The following is a 12,534-nucleotide window of genomic DNA, read 5'->3' on the forward strand; positions in this document are numbered from 1 at the left end:
AATTTTATGATTCTCATTACAAATTTCAATTCTACAGCTAATCTGCTGAAGAACACTAAAAAAAAAAAAAAAAAAAAAAGTACACTATACCATTCAAAAGTTATATAAAAAGTTAAAGAAATGACATTTTATTCAGCAAGGACGCGTTAAACTGATGTGACAGTAAAGACATTTATTATGTTGCAAAAGATTTCTATTCCAAATGAATGCTGTTGTTTTGAACTTTCTATTTAACAAAGAATCCTGAAAAAGTGCATCAGTTTCCACAAAAATATTAAGCAGCACAACATTTTTAACAGACTACATTGACTAATAATAATGCAATTATTTATTCTAATAATAAGAGTAAGGTAGGACTTAATCACAGTAAGATGTATACATGACACGAGCAAACCTCTTCACTGCCATTTACATGCAATTTTCATTATTCTGATTATGCTAAGAAGTGCGTTTATGATTATGAGCTTAATAGCATTAGTTTAATTGGAGTATTGTTTACTTGAGGTAAAGTTTAATTGCAAAATCCCTAATCCCATTATGAGCGTGTGCACGTCAACGTACTCCTTGATAATAAGAAATGTTTCTTGAGCAGCAAATCAGCATATTAGAATGACTTCTGAAGGATTATGTGACACTGAAGACTGGAGTAATGATGCTGAAAATTCAGCTTTGCATCAGGAATAAATATTCTAAAATATATTCAAAAACAATATTACTGTTTTTAAAAAAATGTCACAAAAAAAAAAAAAAAGCAGCCATGGTGATCATAAGAGACTTCTTTCAAAATATGAAAAAATATCTTACCAACCCCACATTTTTCAACGGTAGTGTAAATTACAAATAAATAATAATTGAAATGGCTACATGCCATTTGTTATGCAAACGAGCATGGCTTAAAACACAAGTAACATTAATAAAATGATGAATAAATAAGTCTGTCTGGCAACACAGGATTATGCATGTGTTGATTCTTAACACTCCAAACATCACAAAATGCCATTTACACTGGAATGTCTTACTCTGCATATTGTATATAGTCATATAATTGCAGTAAACACATAATGTTGATCACAGGTTAATATCCACACAAGCTTTACCACGGCTATGCAGAACTGCTGACTCGCTTCTATGATCCTCAAATCCAAAGGAGTCAAACAGACATACTAATTAATTTTTCGGTCAACACGCTTAATTGTAGCTTATTTTCCTCATTGGTGCACAGGCAATCAAATTTGAGCAAGTGAGGAGATTAATGCATGACACTGGCTGATGGAATAATTACACCGCCTATGAAGAACGGCGCCGTTATCCAAACACCAACCAAATAAACATGCGGCATAAATTTCAACCCAGCACATTCCAATGGATGACTGACAACGTGTAAATACTGTATTTTTATCATGCAACGAACAGCAAGCATGTTTTGCTAAACTGAGGGAATGCTCATTAAAAGGAGCATTTTCTGGTCTTTAGCTTACTTGCTATAATTTTCCCTCTTCAGTTCAAATAGGAGGATGCAAAACATATGACCAAATGTTATTTTTGCTGGGCTTTGATAGCAAAGCCTAAAGACCGCATGAAACCGATTAAGCGCACATTTCACTTGTCGACCAGTGCTGTCTATTATACACAGCAGCGAAAAAACTTCGCATCTGTCGTCGTCTTTATTTTTATACAGAAATTTTTCAAAGCAGAAGTAAACAGGAAAGTAACAGAATTAAAGGGGTCATGACATGAGAAATCAAATTTGCCTTGATCTTTTGACACATTTTTCTTACGCAATGATGCTAGTAAACAGCCACTCTTATGATTGGCTAACAAGCCTTAAAGGAGCCGCCTCTTAAAACCGGATCATTTCAGACATTTCAGGGTCAAAATGAAGGTTGGAAATCTTCACGCACACTCCAGACAGTACATCACAGTCCACACAACACAGTACATGATTGAAATCTGCCATCTTTACTTTTGGGCACTCTAAGCAGGTTTATTTTGTACCCCCGAATGGCACAGTACTGGCATAGCTGGGGTTAATTTGACCATGCTTGCTTGGCATTTTCCTACTGAAAGTTTGGTTGGGACAAGTCAAAGGGATTAAACCTTTTTATGCCAATAATCTTTAGTTATGTCACTGCCGTGAACTAGGATTAGCTACTTAATACTGCTTGTCAGGGGCAGGTGGAACATTTACATTCAGTCAGTGGAACATTTTATTGAACAAATGTGAACAACCACTGTAACAAGAGGATTAATCAATATATTCACTCTGTGAAGAGAACAACTGTAAATGTTAAATAGGCATTTCTGCCATACTAGCATATAGATTTCCTCAAAGCTAACAAACAAACAGACAAAAAAAAAAAAAAACTGCATTTCGATTTCATGTTGTAAGAGAGCAGAATTGATTCGAGGCACTGGCTGACTTCACCTACCTCATCTTTTTCATATTAAAAACCATACCACCTCAGCACACTTAATCCAAAAGTGAGCACACTCTGCCTAGATGATTCACTCTTGCCTAGCTTTGGACTTTCCGTCCATTCCTGGATTTGCACCTGACATTTCGCTCTTGCAACTAAGAAAGATTGCACATGGACTGGTAGTGTTGGTAGTACTGGAAGTTCTAACTTGCAACACCTTGGAAAATATTCAATGTCAATTTTTCCACGTGGTATCATATTGTACAGTATCCAAGTTAATTTAATTCTGGCACAAGTTAATTTGATTCCTCAGGCACAAGCATCTGTAACCCTGGTAGGCGGAAATTTACAGAAGTCAGGTGACTTTAACCCGATTTCGCTTCTCTGTTTGTGATCAGATCATTTTAAGCCTCTAAACTGAAAAAGTTCAGAGTCCAATGATTCAGAGAATTCATTAAAATAACCAGTGCTAATGTAAAGAAAACCAGGCTGATTCTGAGTCTGTTATTGCGTGCAATCAAACCATGTATGTGCGCTCTTGACGCACTGATCGCACATTGTATTAATGTACAGACACATTTCAGCACATAAACATCGTTTCCACTCACAATCAAGATAATGTTTGACTTGTCATGTGTATGTTGCTGTGTTTAGTAATTCTGAATGGATCCCTGTACTGTAGTATGTAGGGTTTGTTTGGCATCTCCATGTGATCCTGTTTGGTATCGCAACTTTACTTGTCTAAAATTTCATCAAGCTCTTTACTGTTGCACTGTACATATACTATACTGTCAAGTTTGAAAAGTTTTTTCTGTATTTTTTTTTCATGGGTGCTTTACAAATTTTTTAATTATATGGACATCTAATATGGTTATTTGGTGTCCTTTTGGAGTCTCCATGTGTCTTTTTTTTTTTTTTAAGAGACACCTACATTTACCTTGAAAAAAGCTTGCAGAAAATACAGTTTTGTGAGAATCACCCTTCAATCTGATGGTTTACTTTGCTGGATATAGCAAATGATGACAAATTCAACGTGTTCAACAAGATAAATGGTGTATGCTTAATTTCCCAATAAAGTTTTTCACGATAACTTGCTCACTTTTTGTGCGATTTAATCTATTGACAGCCCTAATTGTAATACAACTGCACAGTAAAAATAAAAATCAATGTAAAATTTAAATGTTTAATACGAAATATTTCACAATAATAATGCATTATTATAACAACTGTATTTAAAAAATGTTTTTATAAAAATACAATAAAAAAAGTCTTCAGTCTTAATTACTTTATTACTTTATCAGTAAAACAAAAGAAATGGCTTTTGGATCGGCACACTCCCACCAACCCATTATCATTAACAACGAAACAGTAGGGACAGTAGACCACTTCAAATATCTTGGACTCACAATTGACAATAACCTCACCTTTGAACATCACACAACAGACATACAGAAAAAGGAACCCAAAGACTGTCAGCGGTGCGCAAACTAAAAGGACTTCATGTTGCCCCCCATCTACTCCTACTACTGTATATCAGCATTGTTCAACCCATCCTATTATACTGTTCCACCTGCTTTTTCAACATGCTTACTGTAAAAAAAGTAACAAACTTACCCAGATAACCAATACTGCCACCAAAATAATAGGTTTGCCCACTCCAAATCTACAAGAACTAAACACCAAAGCCATCACACGTATCGCTCATGTAATATCCCTGGACATTACTCACCCACTCAGCCACTACTTCTCACTCCTACCCTCTGGCAGGAGGTTTAGAAGCATAAGGTGCAATAAAGCCCGCTTCAGCAGAAGCCTAATCCCTTCAGCCATCCAAACACTCAACAAGACAAAGCCACACAGATAAATAATTGTATGCAGTGAAATAATGTATGTTTTTCCCATGTAAACCCCAATGATATAAGTATATGTCTGTGTCAAATGTCTATTGTGTATGAAATATGTATGTCTATATGTGCCGTGAATATGTACGATGAAAAGCGTTTGGAAATGTGAAAAAGAATTTCCCTAAAAGGGACAATAAAATATACTATATATAATTTTGGAGGAAAACTGCAGGGAGACCTTAAAGTGTTTAAAAAAAGAAAAAAAAGATTTACAAATGTTTTTCTTTTTTTCAAATCTAGTGAAATGTGTGAAAGATCACAAAAATATTGGACATTTTGCAAACGTGACAGAGCAAAGCTGGTATTGGTGTATCGATACTGCATAAAATGTATAAAAACAATATCAAATATTCAGAATTGACACGCATCGAAAAATCTATATTTTCGACAACACTACTGACTGGACGAGGGGTTAAAAAAAATTGCCCATGTTTCAATGAAGTTAATTTGAAAAGAGCTACATGGCCCGCAAAGAAGAGAAGGTAAGCAATACAAGAAGCGCCAATTCAAGATGACACTATCACTCACAGCATCTCTGTTTGTCTTTACCCCTTGACTATAGGAGTCAACCATCACTGGCTCTCCCTCACTGCATTTTAATATTCAAACCATGCCACACTGCAGCCGGCAAATCTACAGAGACAGGCGAGTCATCAAACGTTTATTCAGCCTGACTCTCCATTCACAGCCTTTGCGAACATCCACCAAACCAACCACACGGACAAACTCCCACTCCTAAGTTCCACTGGTCTGCTGGATCTGGAATCAGTGACTGGAAGAGAAATCCTGGACTTGGCAGTGGTGGTTTCCAGAATTTAGACCACCGGATTTGCTTCCAGACTTGTAATCTAAGGATTGTTCAGGGTGTTTTAGTTTGTTTGAATGGGATGTTCACACTGGCAGCGTCTTGAAGCGACCTGAGGTCAGTCGTTTTCAATGAGGGCAGGCGCTGAGCATGAGCGAATTTTGGTGAAAGTAGAGTAAAGTTCAACAATGCAATGTGATAACTACTGCATAAAGTTGTCTGATAGAGTTGAGAGCAAATGCCTACTCGCAACAGACCTGGGATGCTTAAATCACGTTTAGTGTGTTAACACCTTCAGCCAGGTACATGGCAAAGCGGCTTCTGTTGCATGTCTCTCAACACTGGTTTGTTGGCATAATGGGTTGTGGGGGGGGGGGGCAGCTGTTCTGCAAGACACTTGAGGAACATCTGTATTACACTCATAACAATCAAATAACAGATGTGTTCATATTAATTATGAAACATCAGTCTCTATCGACCCCCAAATGCACCATTTCTTTAAAGGCCCACTAAAGTGCTTTGAAACGCGCAGCATTATTTAATGTGTTGACGTCATTTCCACTGAAACCGGAAGACACGGTGGGACATATCAAACAGCTCCTCCCCTTTTTAAAATAGCCAATAGCGTTTAGTTTATATCACAGCTCGTTGAGCTCGGTAAAGCCGCAGTTCCCTCCTAATCTCCTTCACATCGCTTTAAAATATAACAATCTGTGCAGAATTCAGATGTAGTAGTATCACTGTAAAGTCATAGTTTGCCAAATTGTGCAGCCCTACAAGCACAGGAAACATGGAGCGGTGTTTTTATTTTGGTTTTATTTTTTAAAAATCACAAAAAAAAGTCAAGCTCAATGAGGACAAAGGACAAAAACAAAACCATGAAAGTTTAATTCATGCACTATTTTTAAAGCTTTCTGAAGCCATACGATAGCTTTGCACGAGAAACAGACATAGGTTGTTTTGTGAATAATTATCAAAATATTGGTCTAATACTTAGCTATCATATGACGGTTTTACCCAGACAGACATGTACCTGGATCAACACTTTGTAGATCCTGAAACAACATTTCTGTGCAAAAGTTTAGTGCTAACCCTATCCCTAAACCTAACCCTACCCATAAGTCAATCCCTAAAATCAGAGGGAAATGATCGGTGAACAACACTGATGTAGAAGCCCAAAACCCTGGTAAGCCTACATTTTTTTTAAACTGTAAACTTGTCCCTCAAATTACTGGAATGTTGATCCAGGAAGATGTTGATCCAGGAACATGTTGTACTTGGTGAAATAACATTCACCATCATATGACTTAAGACGACTGCAAAAAGCATCTTTTAAGGTGCTTTATTTGTTGCTGATTGCAGCAGATTTGGTCATTATGAACTGTTATTGTATGGAAAGAGCTACATGAAGATTATTCAAATTTTCCTTTGGTGCTCTATGAAAAACAAACAAACAGGATTTAAACCACATGAGTACAGTTTACAGTGCCAACTTAAGCCTCGGACTTCAGCACTATCACAACCCTCACCTAACTCAATCTCAGGTGAGTCAATCTAAAGGAAAAACTATTTACTTTATCAGTGCTAATCCACTTCAGTAACTCAAAACTTTCACTTAAAAAAAAAAATCCCAATTTTGAATCTGCATCTTTTGAATCCACTCCAAGATTTCACATTTTATTAAGGGAAACGGACGACGTGTTAAACCATAATGATATGGTAAAGATAACCATAATGATATGATAAAGATCCAAGATGGCGGCGCGAGTACATCGCGAGGCTCGCGGTCTCTCCAGATTCTGTAATTTAGCAGTATTTTTCTTGCTCATTTCGGGTCTGTTCGTCCAGAACAGTTGTGCCTTAACATCGTACACCCAAGGTGAGCTTTTGGATATTGGTTTGCGAATTTCCGACAGTTTTATGGACAACCTTCGACTCCTTCCTGAGATCGCCAGATCACCCGAGGCTATGCACTCTGCCCGGCCGGGCGGAAGTGCTCGCAGGCGCCGGCGAGATCGTAAACAAAGGCGGGGGAAGCGCGGAGGACTAAGAGCTAAGCTAAAGCTAACACCACACCGGCTCTCTTTACCCAGCATTTTCCTTGCCAATGTACGGTCGCTGTTGAACAAAATGGAGGAGATTCGACTCAACATCACATACAGCAAGAGACTTTTGAACTGTAATGTTCTAATTTTCACGGAAACATGGTTAAACAGCGGAATACCGGACAACGCTATTGAGCTAGCGGGACGCCATACATTCCGGGCGGATAGAACATTACATGGCTCCGGTAAGACCAGAGGTGGTGGATTGTGCATTTACATTAACAAAGCTTGGTGCACAAACTCTGCTATTGTTGGGAGACATTGTTCAGCTAACCTTGAGTTTCTCATGGTTAAATGTAGACCGTTTTATCTACCGCGGGAGTTCACTTCCACTATTATAACTGCAGCCTATATTCCCCCGGATGCTGATGCCAAGTTTGCTATGAAAGAACTTCACGCAGCCATCAGTAAACAACAGACCGTTCACCCGGAAGCTGCGTTTATTGTTGCGGGTGATTTTAATCATTCAAACTTAAAGTCAGTGCTACCGAAATTTCACCAGCATGTTTCCTGTCACACCAGAGGAAACAAAACCTTAGACCATGTTTACACAAACATGGCTGAAGCTTACGTCGCGACACCCCTCCCCCACTTGGGACAGTCAGATCACCTTTCTTTGTTCCTCACCCCCAAATATGCACCTCTGATCAATCGCGTGAAGCCATCAGTGAAGACCATCAAGGTGTGGCCTGCGGGGGCAGATTTCTCACTCCAGGAAAGGTTTCTACACACAGACTGGAGTATGTTTGCTTCTCAAGCCACCAGTGGCTCTCACACGGACATTGACTGCTACACCTCCTCTGTACTGGATTATATTAATACCACCATTGACAGTGTTACAACCCAGAAGCAGATCACCACATACCCAAATCAGAAGCCATGGATGAACAGGGAAGTGCGACTCCTATTGAAGACACGCAATACTGCCTTCAGATCAGGAGATGCACAAGCCTATAGCACATCCAGAGCAAATCTGAAAAGGGGCATCAAAGAGGCCAAGCACTGCTACAAGCTTAAGATAGAGGGACACTTTTCCAACGCTGACCCTCGGCGCATGTGGCAGGGCATTCAGGCCATCAGTGACTACAAACCCTCTCACTCCACCCCCGCAGCCACTGATGTCAACTTCCTGAACGAGCTAAATGACTTTTATGCTCGCTTTGAAAGAGACAACAGAGAAACTGCCACCAAGCTCAAATCCTCAGCTGACCACCCACCGATCACACTCTCCTCCACAGATGTCTGCAATGCACTGAGCAGGATCAGCGCGCACAAGGCTGCTGGACCAGACAACATCCCTGGACGCGTACTCAGGGCATGTGCGGAGCAGCTCGCTGGGGTTTTTACAGACATTTTCAACCTGTCTCTTGCCCAAGCAACTGTACCAACATGCTTTAAATGCACTTCCATTGTGCCAGTGCCAAAACACTCCAGCCCGAAGTGCCTTAATGACTACCGCCCTGTAGCACTCACACCCATCGTAATGAAGTGCTTTGAGCGGCTGGTCCTGGCACACCTAAAAGACTCTCTACCATCCACATTGGACTCACACCAGTTTGCCTACCGTAGCAATAGGAGCACAGAGGATGCAGTCTCCATGGCACTGCACTCTGTGCTCACACATCTGGACAATAAGAACACTTATGCACGCATGCTGTTTGTTGACTTCAGCTCAGCATTCAACACTGTCATCCCAACTAAGTTAATAGCCAAACTAGGAGACCTGGGCTTCAACACCTCCATGTGCAACTGGATTTTGGACTTCTTGACCAACAGACCCCAGAATGTTCGATCAGGCTCCAACTGCTCCACATCCATCACACTCAACACTGGTGTACCACAGGGCTGTGTGCTAAGCCCGTTCCTCTACTCCCTCTTCACCTCCGACTGCAAGCCTGTGTACGGATCTAATTCCATCGTCAAGTTTGCGGACGACACTACGGTGATTGGTCTCATCAGCAACAACGATGAGACTGCCTATAGGGAGGAGATCAAGCACCTGGCCACATGGTGCACCGAAAATAACCAGCTCCTCAACACCACCAAAACGAAGGAGCTCATCGTGGACTTCAGGAAAGTGTCAAGAGGCACACACGACACCATCTACATCAATGGAATGGCTGTTGAGCGTGTCTCCAGTTTCAAGTTCCTGGGGACCCACATCTCGGCGGACATGACCTGGACAACCAACACCTCCAGCCTGGTCAAGAAGGCTCACCAGCGCCTCTTCTTCCTGAGGACACTGAGGAAGAATCAGCTTTCCTCCACTATCCTGGTGAACTTCTATCGCTGTGCAATAGAAAGCATCCTGACCAACTGTGCTACAGTGTGGTATGGGAGCTGTTCTGTTGCAGAGCGCAAGGCACTGCAGCGGGTGGTGAAAACCGCCCAGCGCATCACTGGGACTCCACTACCTGCCATCGAGCACATCCAGAGGAAACGCTGTCTGCATCGAGCTCGCAGCATCCTTAAGGACTCCTCTCACCCAGCCCACAGACTGTTTTCTCTCCTGCCTTCCGGCAGGCGTTTCAGGTGCCTCCGGACCAGGACCAGCAGACTAAAGAACAGTTTTTTCCCCAGAGCTGTCTCTTTATTAAACTCTAACCCTCATTGATCCCACTCCCCTTATATACTGATTGACTCTCCTCTCCCTCCTCACACCTGCCTCCATTTTGTTATTTGCAATACTATAATGTTCATTTGCACTGCTGACTGTTATTACAGTAACAACTGTTTACATATGCATCTTGCACTACTACCTTGACTGGAATATGCTCATTTGCACTGCCGACTGTTTATTTACAGTACCGACTGTTATATATACATTGCAATATCGTACCTTAACTGTAATATGCAATTACTTTCCACTGCACTCACTCGGATAGCTTCTGTCCAAACTTTATTTGCACTACTTTAAATCCATTGTTATACTGCTCATTAGCCTAACTTATACATATATCTATTTGTAAAATTCTGTTTATAGTAATATCCATCTGTATATTATGCTCACATTCTGTTTATAGTAACAGCCATCTGTATATATATTCATAGTACATATCTATCTGTAAAATTATGTTTATAGTAACAGCCATCTGTATATTATATTCAGTACATATCTATCTGTAAACATTCTGTTTATAGTAATAGCCATCTGTATATTATTATATTCAGTACATTTCTAGCTGTAAATTCTGTTCACAGTAAGAGTTATCTGTATATTATATTCATAGGACAATCTATCTGTAAATTTTTGTTTATAATAGTATTCAACTCTATATTTATTCAGTACATATCCATGTTCTGCACTTATGAACCACTGTATATCCTGCACTTGCTGCTATTGCACTTCTGGTTAGACCTAAACTGCATTTCGTTGCCTTGTACCTGTACTTGTGTAATGACAATAAAGTTGAATCTAATCTAATCTAATCTAATAATGCTTTGGACAAATTGCAAGCCGGCGTCAAGACAGCTAGCTCATTAACACCTCCCGTCAGCTGGCTTCGTGTTCATTACGGGTCTTTGACGGGGCCGGCTGGCGAGCTATTAGAACACAGAGACGGTTCAATCTCTCACAACTGTAGCTTCTCATTATGAAACACTGACAAGTGCTGACGGGGTAGGAGAGAATCAGGCCACTCAACCTTCCATTCATCACCCAAAAGAGAGCGAGAAAAAGAGCATCTGCCTCAGAGAGAGAGAATCACTTTGATTACAATGAAGCACGCCCCCGGCCATCGCTAATTTCACCCAGACTGGTGTAGAGAGTGAGCGAAACGAGACGAGAAACGAAACAGAGGAGGTTTCCGTCATTCTAGTTTTGTCTACATGTTTCTAAAGCCTCAACAACATTCTGTCTGAGAGCTACGGCTGTAATCTTCCCATTACAGCCCTTAATCTTGCAATTTGATCTTGTCGCAATTTAATTAGATTTAAATATGAGGTCGGATAAAACGGGATCAGCGATTAAGAGAGGTTCCAGACCGGTCGCTACCGTCTAATCGCGTTTAATCCAGAAATCCACATTCTGCTTTCCGATTCAGACCCGGCTTAACCGAGGCTTCGCTTGTAAAGAATGACACGGATATTTTATTATTCTGACCTCCTTCTGTTCCTTTATCCCTTAAAGTACTGCAGAAAGAGATCAAGAAAATCTTTCATGAATAGTCACTTGGCAAGTTTAAACACAGGAATTGAAGACCTTTGAACTCCACCAGAATTTTTAAAAAAGGCCTTGAAGAGTAAAACCCATGAGTATCAACATCCAAATGAGCAGTCATGTGAGCTCCTTAGAGGTGTTACCCATAGACCTTTTGTGATGCCTCTTAAGGGCGAAACTTGATCTCAGCCGAAAAGTAGAATTCTAAGACTAAAGTTAATGACAAAAAAAGTGAAACCAAAATCCATTTAAGGCAAATCAGTTCACTTGGCATGCATTGAAGCCTTTTACCTGAAAAGAAAACATAGGCAGAAAATATTAATGTCTTTGGGATCATGTGCATGTTGCTCTTTCTCCATGTCTTCATATTTAACTGTAAATGCCAGCTGGTGGCGATATCTCGTCAGAAAGAGCTCACGACGTGCACACCTGCTCTGATGTGTTAGGAGATGCATGCTGAGAAATCAAGATGGACGGCGAGCGCTCAGTCTCACTGATTGCAAATTCAGTTTACGTTCACTTCCTAATTGTGCAATTCAAATGCAGATGTGCTTGTACTGTCCAAAAATCAATTCGACGGTTATTTTCAGGTGACTTTGCTGTTTTTTGCACATCAGTCAGTAAGATTATTTTTTCCTTTTATTCTTTCTTTATTTTTCTGAAAGAAATTACTACTAGTATTCAGCAAGGATGCCTTACATTGCTCAAAAATGGCAATAAAAGACATTTGTAATGTTTCCACAGAAATATTAAGCAGAGCACAAAATACAATGTTGGATATTAATAAGAAATGTTTCTTCAGCATTAAATCAGCATATTAGAATGATTTATGAAGGATCATGTGACACTAATAAGCAAATACAGTAAAAACAGTAAAATTGTTAAACATTAAGTAAATGCAGCCTTAGTGAGAATTAAAAAGTTGTTTTTTTGTTTAGTTTTTTTAATGTAAAAAAAAAGATCTTACAGACCCCAAACTTTTCAATGGTAGTGTATGTTATTGCCAAGTCATATTAATTTTAAAAAAAGTTAGTGTGCTCACTTTTTTAAAATATATATATAAAAAAAAATTTATTCTAATCAAAAGCTAACTTAAAAGTGCATTGTATTTTTATTTTTGGCCCAACAGGTCTGAAATGTGTTC

At 39.7% G+C, this 12,534-nt stretch overlaps 1 protein-coding gene across 1 annotated transcript in view; it reads right to left on the reverse strand.

Moving 5' to 3' along the window:
* Positions 1–12,534, reverse strand: part of abhd17c (abhydrolase domain containing 17C, depalmitoylase) — a 44,041-nt gene that overhangs the window by 2,188 nt on the left and 29,319 nt on the right. The window lies entirely within an intron of this gene.

Source organism: Rutilus rutilus (genome assembly GCF_951802725.1).
Source record: "Rutilus rutilus genome assembly, chromosome: 3".
In the NCBI taxonomy this organism is placed as follows: Eukaryota; Metazoa; Chordata; class Actinopteri; order Cypriniformes; family Leuciscidae; genus Rutilus; species Rutilus rutilus.